The sequence below is a fragment of the Panthera uncia genome, assembly GCF_023721935.1.
Source record: "Panthera uncia isolate 11264 chromosome A3 unlocalized genomic scaffold, Puncia_PCG_1.0 HiC_scaffold_11, whole genome shotgun sequence".
In the NCBI taxonomy this organism is placed as follows: Eukaryota; Metazoa; Chordata; class Mammalia; order Carnivora; family Felidae; genus Panthera; species Panthera uncia.
In genome coordinates this window covers 24,256,023-24,270,463 of record NW_026057578.1, presented here as the reverse complement: position 1 = coordinate 24,270,463, position 14,441 = coordinate 24,256,023, and the positions used below count along the sequence as shown (strand labels likewise).

General features: G+C 37.3%; 1 protein-coding gene across 2 annotated transcripts in view; it reads left to right on the top strand.

The window, feature by feature from the left end:
* The window catches only part of ASIP (agouti signaling protein), a 71,903-nt gene that overhangs the window by 44,219 nt on the left and 13,243 nt on the right, over positions 1 to 14,441 (top strand). Inside the window, exon 1 of one of the 2 annotated variants that reach the window (XM_049649975.1) lies at positions 11,882 to 12,193. The exons of the other annotated variant lie outside the window; for it this stretch is intronic. The gene's annotated coding sequence lies outside the window, so the exon portion shown is untranslated. Of the gene's footprint in view, positions 1 to 11,881; positions 12,194 to 14,441 lie in introns of those variants that run through there. 2 annotated transcript variants of the gene reach the window in all.

The following is a 14,441-nucleotide window of genomic DNA, read 5'->3' as shown; positions in this document are numbered from 1 at the left end:
CAATGAAACAGAATAGAATTCCCAGAAACAAACCCATGCATATGTGAAAACTTGATTTATGACAGAGGTAGCATTGTAGAAAGGAAGGAAAAAGATGGATTGTTCAATAAAATGTGCTGGGGGACTATTAACAATAGCCAAACTATGGAGAGAGCCTGAATGTCCATTGACTGATGAAGGGATAAAGAAGAATGTGGTATATACATATATAATGGAATAATCAAAAGAATGAAATCTTGCCATTTGCAATGACATGGATGGAGCTAGAATATATTTTGCTAAGCAAAATAAATCAATCAGAGAAAGATGAATACCATATGATTTCACTCATATGTGGAATTTAAGAAACAAAACAGATGAACATGTGGGAGGAGAGAGAAGAGAGGGAAACAAACCACAAGAGACTCTTAATGATAGAGAACAAACTATGGGTTGAGAGGGAGGTGGGTGGGAGATGGGCTAGATGGGTGATGGGCATTAAGGAGAGCACTTGTGATGAGCACAGTGTGTTGTGTGTAAATGATGAATCACTGAATTCTACTCCTAAAACCAATATTGCACTGTATGTTAACTAAACTTTAAAAAAAAATTAAGGAGAAAAAAAAACCAAAGTTAATGATATTTGGAAATTTAACTTAGAATAAGGCCACAAAAAATGATCTATTTTAATATAAATACATGATTAAAATATATATTTTTAAAGTATAAAAATAAATAAATTGTGCTGGGACAATTGTTATGATATAGTTTATACTATATACAAACATTAATCCTAATTTGACTAAAGATTTAAATATGAAGAACTCTGAATAGATAATTGAAAATATTAAATTTTATTTTGTTTTATTTTTTAATTTTTTTAATGTTTATTTATTTTGAGGGGAGAGGGGCAGAGAGAAAGAGAGAGAGAGAATCCCAAGCAGGCTCCACACCTAGCACAAAACCCAATGCTGGGCTCTATCTCATGATCATGAGATCACAACTTGAGGCCAAAATCAAAAGTCAGACACTTAACTGACTGAGCCACCTAGGCACCCCAAGGAAGACATTTTTTGATAGCAGTGTTTGGAGCCTCTTAAAGAGCACCAAAGGGGATCTAGGCTCTTGTCTCTGTAAGGGAAGTTCAGGCCTCACCTCTCCAACTCAGGAGAGATGGGTATGGCTCTCAGAGGCAGTCTTGTCCCCAGAAAAACTATTCCAGGGGTGCCTGGGTGGCTCAGTCAGTTTAGCATTAGTCTCTTGATTTTGGCTCAGGTCATGATCTCACAGTTCATGGGATCGAGCCCCCCATTGGACTCTGTACTCATAGTAGGATTCTTGTTCTCCTTTTTCTCTGCCCTTCACCTGCTTGCACACACATATGCTCTCTCCCTCTCTCTCTCTCTCAAAATAAATAAACTTAAAAAAAACCTATTGCAGTCATTTCTAGTTATGGTGCAGAAACAGTGCCATCAACCGCCACAGGCAGACCACAGCCCCTACCTGGTTTACCCCACATAAGGAACTATATATATAATGAGGCAGCCCAATGGCTTGTTTAGAGTCTCTCCTGGAAAAAATGTGCAATAGGTCAGCATTTCATAGTTTTTATAAATAGTTCACAAGCATCCCCTCATCAGGCCTCCACAGCCCTGTGGCATGCCCCTAGATCTTGAACTTTCAAAGCCCACACTTGTTAGAAGTTATCCAGTCACCTATGCTATAACCCTTCTGTGAAAACTAGCCAATAGCCTCCTGAAAGATGAGTCACTCAATTCCACCCAATGTTGGAAAACTGTGAGTGTCCTCAAAACTAATTGAAATGTCAATATTCTTGGAAAGAGAGTTTATCTACACTTGAACAAAGAACAATTTTTTTAAAACCAAGGGCACCTGGATGGGTGTCAGTTGAGTGTCTGACTCTTGATTTCACCTCAGGTCATGATCCCAGTGTCATGAGATCTAGCCCTGCTTTGGACTCTGCACCCAGGATGGAGCCTGCTTAAGATTCTCTCTCTCTCTCCGTCTGCCTCTCTCTCTCTCTTTAAAATTTAAAAAAAAAAAATGCTTCTTGGCCTTTTGGCTAAGATCAAGTGTAAAATTTTTTAAAAATGTTTAATTAAAAAACTCATAATGCATCAGAAGATATCTGTAAGACCTCAACAAACTTTGAGAAAGAGAAGAAATTAATACTTATTAAGCAAATATTATGTGCCTGGCACTGTACATGGAACTGTTCATGGTGCTTAATAAGTACTTGTTAAATGAATGAATTTCTCACAATAATGTCATTTTCAGATGAGAGAGTCAGAGAGGTATATTAATTTGTCCAAAATTATACAACTAGCAGAGCTGAAGTTCAAGCTCAAGCTTTTCTGGCACTTGTTCATTCAACATACCTTCCTGCATTTGAAGAGTTGGAATGGTAGAAAAGGCAAATAGAATGTTTCCCCTTTTTTATTTTAAAGATTTTATTTTTAAGTAATCTCTACACCCAGAATGGGACTTGAACTCACAACCCCAAAATCAAGATTTCATGCTGTAGTGACTGAACCAGCCAGGCACCCCTAGAAAGTTTCCTCTTGAAAAGAATGTTTATAGCCTGAAGTCAGAATCAATAGTTGTAAATGCAGTATTTTCAAATTATCTTAAATATTTATTCATTTGATGGTGAAAAGCTTCTCAATATGCATATGGTAATATATATAACATAAGTATTAGTGTTCTTAAAATGAACGAATGACTAAAAAAATGTAAGATTCTATTTATTGTGTTCTCTTCATAGTTTACTGTGAGGAGTGATCATTATGTTTTGATTACAAATATTGATTTCATTGATTAATTCTAAATTTCTAATAAGCAAATCGAAAGCATTGTGGAAATATAAACAGACTTTTACTTATCTTTGAGCATTCACGAATTTTATGAAGACAGGATATCATAAAACAAGCAAACAACCCTAACAATGCAAATAAAAACAGAACAATAATAAGGGAATTTGCTGTTTATTCTTCCCATGGTTTTCAGCTAAACTAAATAGATGATAGACATCTAGTTGTTAAATCACCATATCTAGAAGGTCTACAAACGTGGGAATAAGTCTGAGTCCATTAGAGCATAACAGACTCTCATTTGTTCATAACATTTTAGAACTGGATCAGACCTGAAGGAGATCAGCTAAATTCCCTAGAGAAATTCTCACACCTATGCACCAAGAAATTATATTCAAGGGTGGCCACTGACCTAACTGCCCCTCTATAAAAACTATTATACTAAAGTTAAAATGAATGAACTAAATGTTTAAGTATCCACATAGGTAAATCTCAAGTGATAATAGCAAACACATAGTGTTTACTATATGCAGGCATTATTTTATGTTTTAACTTATTTAATTCTCACAGAAGCCCTATGATGTTATTATATTACTATCCCTATTCTATATAGGGGAAGACTGAGGCTCAAAGAGGTTAAGCAACTTAACCAAGATCATGCAAATAGGATATAAGCCCAGGCTGTCTGCCCTGGAAGCTTAGTGCTTGATCACCAGGCTATACTACTTCTCAATTGTATGATATTACTGAAAAATCAAGATGCAGAAGGATCCATACAGTATGAAACCATTTATATAAATATTTTGAATCCTGTGTTTTTACAAAATCATATATGTAGAAGTATAAAAATATTAATGGGAGTATTACTCACCAACTCAGGATAGTGGTTACCTGTGGGGGGAGGAGGAGAAATTAATGAGGAGCTATATTTATAACATTCTATTGCTTTGTTTAAAAACTGAAGCAGGGCACCTGGCTGGCTCAGTAGAGCATGCTATTCTTGAACTCAGGGTTGTGAACTTAAGCCCCACGTTGAGTGTGGAGCCTACTTAAAATGAACAAACAAACAAACCTGAAGCAAATATGGAGAAAATACTAACATCTATGGTGAGCACATGAGTGAATATAATACAGTTTATGTGACTTGTCCAAGGCCACATTACCGTAAGTCACAAAGATGATTTGTTTTTATTTTTTTTAATGTTTATTTTTGAGAGAGAGAGAGCATGAGCAGGGGAGGGGCAGAGAGAGAGGGAGACACAGAATCTGAAGCAGGCTCCAGGCTCTGAGCTGTCAGCACAGAGCCTGAAGCGGGGCTTGAATCCACAAACTGCAAGATCATGACCTGAGCCTAAGTCAGATGCTTAACCAACTGAGCCACCCAGGCGCCTCATGTTGTTGTTGTTGTTGTTGTTGTTGTTGTCGTTGTTGTTGTTGTTTAATGTTAATTTAGTTTTGAGAGAGAGAGAGAGAGAGACAGAGCATGAGCAGGGGAGTGGCAGAAAGACAGGGAGACACAGAATCCAAAGCAGGTTCCAGGCTCCAAGCTGTCAGCACAGAACCCAACACAGGGCTCGAACTCACAAACTGGGAGATCATGACTTGAGCCAAAGTTGGACACTTTAACTGACTGAGTCACCCACGTGCCCCAAAGATGATTTCTTTTTAAAGATCATCTAGTCTAATTCCCTCATTTAGGATTTGGGGTCAATCTGTTTTTTCAAGGGCCTACTGGGAGTTGGTGGCAGGAGCCAGGTCCCCAGTCTTGCAGGACACTTTTCACCCTCAACCCTACCCACATCCTTCCATTCTTATACAATCTGTTTTACCTCCTGAATTTTCCCTGAAGTTTCATGGTTTTTCCTGCCGGACAAGTTGTGTTTTTCCTATTGGCAATTACTTTTAAGGAAAAATAATTTTTAATTGTTCACTTAACATTCCATTGCTCCATACTCAAAGAGGATTATATTTTAGAGTTGTAAGCCCCAGTCAACACCAGAGCCAAAGTTTTCTCTAGGAATTTGATATCTTTTCTCCTTTCTTTTGCTCTTTTTTATTCTTCTTTCCCACTTAGCTTCAGCTCCCATAAACCTCTATTCCCATCACCTAATATCCATCAAACAGAGTATGTTGCTCACTCCTCCCAACTCCATATTAATATTACTTATATATCTGAAGGGTTTACTTGGTGGGTCATATAATGGATTAAAAGAAAACATTCACATATATGAAGTGCTTCATAGTTACAAAATATCTACATGATCACATTTAATCCTCTTTTTGGCCCAGGGTATTAGGCAGATGAGATAACAGGTTCAAACAATTTATGTGACTTTCCCAGGATCACAGCAAGAAAGTAACAAAGTCTGAGCTGGAATCCAAGTCTCTTGATTCTTCACTTCTCTTTCCAATTGTCCCTGTTTCTCTTCAACATTCTCTTCAACAAATGTGTTGGGAAAACTGGACAGCTACATGCAAAAGAATGAAACTGGACCACTTTCTTACAGCATACACAAAAATAAATTCAAAACAGATTAAAGACCTAAATGTGAGACAGGAATCGATCAAAATCCTAGAGGAGAATCCAAGTCTCTTGATTCTTCGCTTCTCTTTCCAATTGTCCCTGTTTCTACAAACCACCAAAAAGAAGTGGGCCCTTAAAAATAAGGATAAGTCAACACATGCAGATTGAAAGTGAACAGATAGAGAAATTTTATCATACTAATGGATATGTAAAGAAAGCCAGGGAAGCAATACTTGTATTGGACAAAATAAACTTTACAAAGTCTGTAACAAGAAACAAAGGAAGACATTACATAATCATAAAGGGAATAATCCAAAAAGAAGATCTAGTAATTGTAAATATTTATGCACCCAGCATGGGAGCATCCAAATACACAAAGCAGTTAATAACAAACATAAAGGAACTAATCAATAGTAATACAAGAATAGTAGGGGACTTTAACGCCACATTTACATCAACGGATGTATCATCCAAACAAAATCAACAAGGAAACAGTGGCTTTGAATGACACATTGGACCAGATGGATCTAACAGATATATTCAGAACATTCCATCCTAAAACAGCAGAATACACATTCTTTTCAACTGCACATGAAACATTGTCCAGAATAGATCACTGATTAGGCCACAAATCAAGTCTCAACAAATTCAAAAATGTCAAAGTCATACCACACATCTTTTCTGGCCACTACACTATGAATCTAGAAATCAACCACAAGAAAAAATACAGAAAGAGCACAAATACAGGGAGGTTAAATAATATGCTACTAAACAATGAATGGATCAATCAAGAAATCAAAGAAGAAATAAAAAATATATGGAGACAAATAAAAATGAAAACACAATGTTCCAAAATCAGTGGGATACAGCAAAAGCCGTTCTAAGAGGGAAGTTTATAGAAATACAGGCTTACCTCAAGAAGCAAGAAAATTTTCAAATAAACAACCTAACTTTACATCTAAAAGAGCTAGAAAAGGAAGAACAAAACCCCAAACCAGTAGAAACAAATAAAGATTAGAGCATAAATAAACAAAATATAAACTTAAAAAAGACAGAAAAACGAAAACAAAACAAAACAAAAAACAAAAAACACGATAGAATAGATAAATGAAACCAGGAGGTGGTTCTTTGAAAAGATCAACAAACTTGATAAACCTTTAACCAAACTCATTCAAAAAAGAGAGGTGGGGGGGACTCAAACAAAATCAGAAATGAAAGAGGAGAGGGGCGCCTGGGTGGCTTAGTCAGTTAAGTATCCAACTCTTGATTTTGGCTCAGATCATGATCTCACAGTCATGGGATCAAGTCCCACATCAGGCTCTGCACTGAGAGTGGAGCCTGCTTGGGATTCTCTCCCTCTCCCACTCTCTCTGTTCCTCTCCCACTTGTGTTTTCTCTCTCTCTCTCAAAATAAATAAACATTAGAAATGAAAGAGAAAAAATAACAACTGATACCACAGAAATACAAAGGATTATAAGAGAATATTATGAAAAATCATATCCCAATAAATTGGACACTTAGAAGAAATAGATAAATTCCTACAAACACATAACCTCCCAAAATGGAATCAGGAAGAACAGAAAATTTGAACAGACCAATTACAAGCTATGAAATTGAATCAGTAATGAAAAAACTCCCAACAAACCAAAGTCCAGGACCAGATGGCTTCACAGGTGAATTCTACCAAACATTCAAATAGAGGTAATACCTATTCTTCTCAAACTATTCCAGAAAATACAAGAGGAAAGAAATCTTCCAAATTCATTCTATGAGGCCAGCATTACCCTGACCCCAAAACCAGATAAAGACACTACAGAAAAAGAGAACTACAGGCCAGTATCTCTGATGAACACAGATGCAAAAATCCTCAACAAAATATTAGCAAACCAAATCCAACAATACATTTAAAAACAATCATTCACCATGATCAAGTGGGGTTTATTCCAGGGATGCAAGCATGATTCAATATTTGAAAATCAATCAACGTGATACATCACATACAGTATAAAAACCATATGATCATTTCAAGAGATGCAGAAAAAGCATCTGACAAAGCACAACATCCATTCATGATAAAACCCTCAACAAAGTAGGTTTAGAGGGAACATACCTCAACATAATAAAGGCCATATATGAAAAACCCCACAACAAACATCATTCTCAATGGTGAGAAACTGAGAGCTTTTCCCTTACAATCAGGAACAAGACAAGGATGTCCATTCTCACCACTTCTATTCAATATAGTACTTGAAGTCTGAGCCACAGCAATCACATAAGAAAAATAAAAGACATCCAAATTGGTTAGGAAGAAGTAAAACTTTCACTATTTGCAGATGACATGATACTAAAATGGAAAACCCTAAAGACTATACCAAAAAACTACTAGAACTGATCAATGAATTTGATAAAGTTGTAGGCTACAAAATCAATGTATAAAAATCCATTGCTTCTCTATACACTAACAATGAAGTAGCTGAAAAAGAAATTAAGAAAACAATCCCATTTATAATTGCATCAAAAAGAATAAAATATCTAGGAATAAAATTAACCAAGGAAGTGAAAGGCCTGTCCTCTGAAAACTATAAAACACTGATGAAAGAAATTGAAAACAGCATAAACAAATAGAAAATATTCCATGCTCATGGTTAGGAAAAACAAGTATTGTTAAAACATCTATACTTCCCAAAGCAATCTACAGATTTAATGCAATCCCTGTCAAAATACCAACAGCATTTTTCACAGAACTAGAACAATCTTTAAATGTGAATGGAACCACAAGTGTCCTTGATTAGCCAAAGCAACCTTGAAAAAGACAAACAAAACTGGAGGTATCACAATTCCAGGTTTCAAGTTATACTGGCACAAAAATAGACACATAAATCAATGGAACAGAATAAAAAGCCCAGAAATAAACTCATGATTATATGGTCAATTAATCTTTGACAAAGGATGCAAGAATATGCAACAGGAAAAGGACATTCTCTTCAACAAATGGTGTTGGGAAAACTGGACAGCTACGTGCAAAAGAATGAAACTGGACCACTTTCTTACAGCATACAAAAAAATAAATTCAAAACGGATTAAAGACCTAAATGTGAGACAAGAATCAATCAAAATCCTAGGCAGTAACCTTTGTGACACGGGCAGTAGATCTTCTTACTAGATATGTCTCCTGAGGTGAGGGAAACAAAAGGAAAAATAAACTATTGGGATTTCATCAAAATAAAAAGCTTCTGCACGGTGAAGGAACCAATCAACAAGACTAAAAGGCAACCTATGGAATGGGAGAAGATATTTGCAAATGACATATCTGATAAAGGGTTAGTATCTAAAATATATAAAGAACTTATAAAACTCAACACCCAAAAAACAAATAATCCAGTTAAAAATTGGCAGAAGACATGAATAGACATTTTTCCAAAGAAGACATACAGATGCCTAACAAACACATGAAAAGATCCTCAACATCACTGATCATCTGGAAAATACAAATCAAAACTACAATGAGATATCATCTCACACCATTCAGAATGGCTAAAATCAACAACACAGGAAACAACAGGCATTGGAAGGATGAGGAGAAAAGGGAACCCTCTTACACTGTTGGGAATGCAAACTGGTGCAGCCACTCTGGAAAACAGTATGGAGGTTCCTCAAAAAGTTAAAAATAGAATTACCCTACAATCCAGCAATTGCACTACTCAGTATTTACCCAAAGGATACAAAAATACTGATTTGAAGGGGTACATGCACCACAATGTTTATAGCAGCATTATTTACAATAGCCAAATTATGGAAAGAGCCCAAATGTCCATTGACTGACGAATGGATAAAGGAGGTATGGTATATATATACAGTATAATATTACTCAGCCATAAACAAGAGTGAAATCTTGCCATTTGCAACAACATGGATGGAACTAGAGAGTATTATGTTAAGCAAAATAAGTCAGAGAAAGACAAATACCATATGATTTCACTCATATATGGAATTTAAGAAACAAAATAAATGAACATCGTGGGGAAAAAAGAGAGGCAAACCAAGAAACAGAGTCTTAATTATAGAGAACAAACTGATGGTTATTGGAGGGGAGGTGGGTGGGTGATGGGTTAAATAGGTGATGGCAATTAAGGAGAGCACTTGTTGAGCACCACATGTTGTATGTAAGTGATGAATCATTAAATTCTACACCTGAAACTAATATTGCACTGTATGTTAACTAGCTGGAATTAAAATAAAACTTGAGGGGAAAAAAAAAGAATGAAACTGGGCCACTTTCTTACACCATACACAAAAATAAACTCAGAATTGGGGCACCTGGGTGGCTCAGTTGGTTGAGCATCCAACTTCAGTTCATGATCTCGCAGTTGACAAGTTTGAGCCCCACGTCGGGCTCTGTGCTCACAGCCTGGAGCCTCCTTCCAATTCTGTGTGTGTCTCTCTCTCTGCCCCTCCCCTGCTTATGCTCTGTCTCTCTCTGTCTCAAAAATAAAGTAAACATTTTAAAAAATTAAAAAAATTAAAAATATTAAAATGAAATGAAATGAAATGAAATGAAATAAAATAAAAATAAACAAACTCAGAATGGATTAAGAACCTGAATGTGAGACCTGAAACTATAAAAATCCTGGAGGAGAGCACAGGCAATAATTTCTCTGGCATTGGCCATTGCAACACTTTTCTAGATATGTCTTCTGAGGCAAGGGAAACAAAAGCAAAAATAAACTATTGAGACTACCTCAAAATAAAAAGCTTCTATACAGCAAAGGAAACAACCAACAAAACTAAAAGAGAATGAGAGAAGATATTTGCAAATGACATATCTGATAAAGGTTTAGTATCCAAAATATATAAAGAACTTATACAACTCGGGGCACCTGGGTGGCTCAGTCGGTTGGGTGGCCGACTTCGGCTCAGGTCATGATCTCGCGGTTGGTGAGTTCGAGTCCCGAGTCGGGCTCTGTGCTGATAGCTCGGAGCCTGGAGCCTGTTTCAGATTCTGTGTTTCCCTCTCTCTGACCCTCCCCCGTTCATGCTCGGTCTCTCTCTGTCTCAAAAATAAATAAACGTTAAAAAAAAAATTAAAAAAAAAAAAAAGAACTTATACAACTCAACATCAAAAAGAAAAAAAAGTCCAATTAAAAAATAGGCAGAAAACATGAACACATTTCTCCAAAGAAGATATACAGGTGGCCAACAGACACATGAAAAGATGCTCATTATCAGGGAAATGCAAATCAAAACCACAATAAGATATCACCTTGTTCCTATCAAAATAGCTAAAATTGAAAACATAAGAAACAGCAGATGTTCGAGAGGATGTAGAGAAAAAGGAACCCTTGTGCACTGTTGGTGGGAATGCAAACTGGTGCAGCCACTGTAGAAACAGTATTGAGGTTCCTCAAAAAATTAAAAATGGAATTACCATATAATCCAATAATTCCACTGCTGTTTACCCAAAGAATACAAAAACACTAATTTGAAAAGATATTGTACCCCTATGTTTATTGCAGCATTATTTACAATAGCCAAATTATGGAAGCAACCCAAGTATGCATTGATACATGAATGGATAAAGAAGATGTGAGATATATATGTATAGGATAGAATATTACTCAGCCATTAAAAAAAGAATGAAATCTTGCCATTTGCAACAACATGGATGCAGCTAGAGAACATAATACTAAGTGAAATAAGTCAGAGAAAGACAAATGCCATATGAGTTCACTCATATGTAGAATTTAAGAAACAAAACAAAGAAAGAAAGAAAAAAAAGAGACAAACCAAAAAACAGCCTCTTAACTATAGAGAACAAATTGGTGGTTACCAGAGGGAAGGTAGGTGGAAGGATGGGTAAAGCAGGTGAAGGGGATTGAGTACACTTATTTTGCTGAGCACTGAAGAATGCATGGAATTCTACACCTGAAACTAATATAACACTGTATGTTAACTACACTGGAATTTTAAAAATAGATATAGAGATACAAGAAATAAGGATAAATCAATGTAGAGCTGTGCCACTTCCTATCACACTCTTCCACTGCTATCCCCACAAAAACAGATAATGCTTGCTGCAGGGCTGTATATTAAGGTGCTCCCTTCTACAAAGCCTTTAAGCTTCACATCACCCAGGGGGCCATAAATTGTGACCTTGTAATTCTAGTTTGTTCAAGTAAAACCCAAGTCAATAAGGAGAAGAAGAGAGCCACAGCCTAATAACCTACAAAACCCGCAGAGGGGCAGAGGCTTCAACTGCTGAAAATTTACATAGAACTTTGAAAACTATGAGACCAATATTGAAAGTCTCCAAAGAGGTTTTACTAATAAGACAAGCTAAGCCTCAGGAATCTGCCTTTGCCCATCTAGGGTTTAACCTCTCCACCAAGTGCTCCTTAGCCCACCCAGAATTTCTGAAAGCTGAATTAAACCCTTCTTTGGCAGGATTTGTTTTTCCAGGTTAACCCCTTAAGCCAAAGTTTCATTCCATCTCCTGGGATCCATTCTGAAGTAAATTCTCATTAAATCTTTCCCATGAGTATTCTCAGTGCAACCACTTCCTTTTCAACTTCTCCTAACTTCAGTGTCAACACCAATTCCAATTCCAAGACTGGAGAAAAACATATGGAAATCGGACAACAAATATAGGGATATTAGACATCCTTGTGGCCACCAGGATGAATATGAAGGCACGGTCTTTGCTTGGCTGAAAGCAAAAGGATGAGACGGGAAGCCAGCTGCCAAGAGTTCCCCAGGTCTTTTAAAAATCTCACTGCAACACATCTCGCTCTGCTGCCTAAGGACATAGAAGACACTCAGCTTCAGCTTCCCTTACGTTACAGAAGCTGATTAAAGGGCACTGTAAGTAGGAGGAAAACACTTTTCTTCTGCTGCCTGCAGAGATCCCATCTTTTCTGGGTCTAAGTTTCGAATGACCTGAGTTGCTAGAGATCCTCTCTGTAAAATAAATGCTACCCTTTACTTTTGCTTCTCTTGTAAAACCTAGCCTGCTCTCCTGGTCCGCTTACTGCTGCTTTTCACCTGATGAAACATTCCTTCTTCTCATTGTGCATCAGTGAGAATCTTCCTGCCCGCGAGATGGAGTGAAGTTTGGAATAATTTTTGTAATATGATTGGTGGTTTTCTTTTTTTTTTAATTTTTTAATGTTTATTTATTTTTGACAGAGAGAGAGAGACAGAGCATGAGTGGGGAACGGGCAGAGAGAGAGGGAGACACAGAATCTGAAGCAGGCTCCAGGCTCTGAGCTGTCAGCCACAGAGCCTGACGCGGGGCTCAAACACACAGACTGTGAGATCATGACCGGAGCCAAAGTTGGATGCTCAACCGACTGAGCCACCCAGGCACCCCATGACTAGCGGTTTTCTTGTTCTTCTCTTTGAAATTAGAGACAAGCAAGCAATAAGCATCTTTTGCAGCAAGATCAGAAACAAAGTTCCTTTGGCCTCTGTTCCTTGGGGGGAAGCATATGAGGTTTAGTTGGCAACTTAAATGTGCTTTCAGAAAGAGTGAAGCTGCTGTTACTTTGGAAAGTTTGAAGAACTTCTTAGGTGAGGCGCCTGGGTGGCTCAGTTAGGGTTGGGTGCCCGACTTTGGCTCAGGTCATGATCTTGTAGTTTGTGGGTTCAAGCCCTGTATTGGGCTCTGTGCTGACAGCGCAGAGCCTACTTGGGATTCTCTATCTTCCTCTCTCTCTGCTCCTCTCCTACTTGCGTGCTCTCTCTCTTTCTCAAAAATAAATAAACAAACATTAAAAAAATAAAGAACTTCTTAGTCATCCCTTATTTCCTAGTTTTCAGGAAAGCTAAACAAATTCGTTTCACTTTATGGGTCAGAGTAGTTAGGAGTTTAGCATAAAGAAAGAAATTTACATTCTGCTAACTAGTAACTTCTTTACTCTGCTTTTTCTATTTTCTAGCAGTAAAAAATTAATTAATTAATTAATTAAAATTCCTTAGAAAGAAGTGCTCTAAAATCACACCTCTAACCCCAGAGTAAAGTTTTAGCACTTCTGTAAATGTCTTCAGAAAGTCACTTGTAGTATCAGATTTCTAATGATTCTCACAGAGCAGAATTTAGGATTTGGGATCAATCTGCCTGTGTAGAACTGGTTCATTTCATATTTAGTAGAGCCAAAACAGACAACCAAAATTCTGTTTATGGCAGAGCCTCCTTTTTCCTTTCTAAATATTTGAGATTTCAGTGTGGATGCCCATTTTGGCACATTTTATTGCCCACGAGAAAAGCTCAGGTTACTATTTTCAATTGCAGGTGTATTTTCTCCACTTTAGCAAATTGGACATTTGTTCTATCATTTTCATTGGAGAGATGCTAGGAGAAGGAATGGCACGCTGGAGGAACTTTTGGTTGTCTTTGATTATTTTGGAGGACTTTGTGGGATCAGGAGATCTTGACCCACTCCAGAAATACTTGTACAGGCATCTGTTTCAAAACCTTTTCTGCCTTCTCTCGGAACTAATTCATACATACTCTTAAGATTTTCTCAGCTGTATTTCCTTGGTTCTGCCTTAATCCTTTCCTGCAGAAAATTTCATTTGACATCAAAGCCTCTTCCCTTCCATCTACTGTAAAGTTGTTGAGAGCTGTAGCAAAACCATCAGCCTAGCTTCAGGCCATGCTTAGCACAGAGTGTGACCCAAGTCAAAGGAATTTAGAAGATCAGAAGACAGCATGGTCTAGGGTAAAGAAATGGGAAAGAAGTGGTTTCTGGAGGACAAAATCAAAATCAGGGAAGTCCCCACTGAGGATTTGTTGAGTGATGAGCACTAAATCAGCCTGTAGGAAATGAGGTCAGGAGATCAAAGTAACCATTTTAGCAGTTCCTATAAGCATTGTATTCCTTGTATACTGTGGGAACAACATCTGAGAAGCCTGGACTCTGACCCCTATTTCAGTAGAACATGGAGACATTTCATGCTGACAAGCAGCTGCCTGGATGATTTGTGTCCTTTGATTCTTGAGGAGGAACACAGCCTTAAGCTTTCTCTCAAATTCTAACTCAGGGCCTCTTAGGGAGATGCCAGGCCTCCCACATGGTTCTTGATCTCAGAAGAATCCTGAAGCAGACTG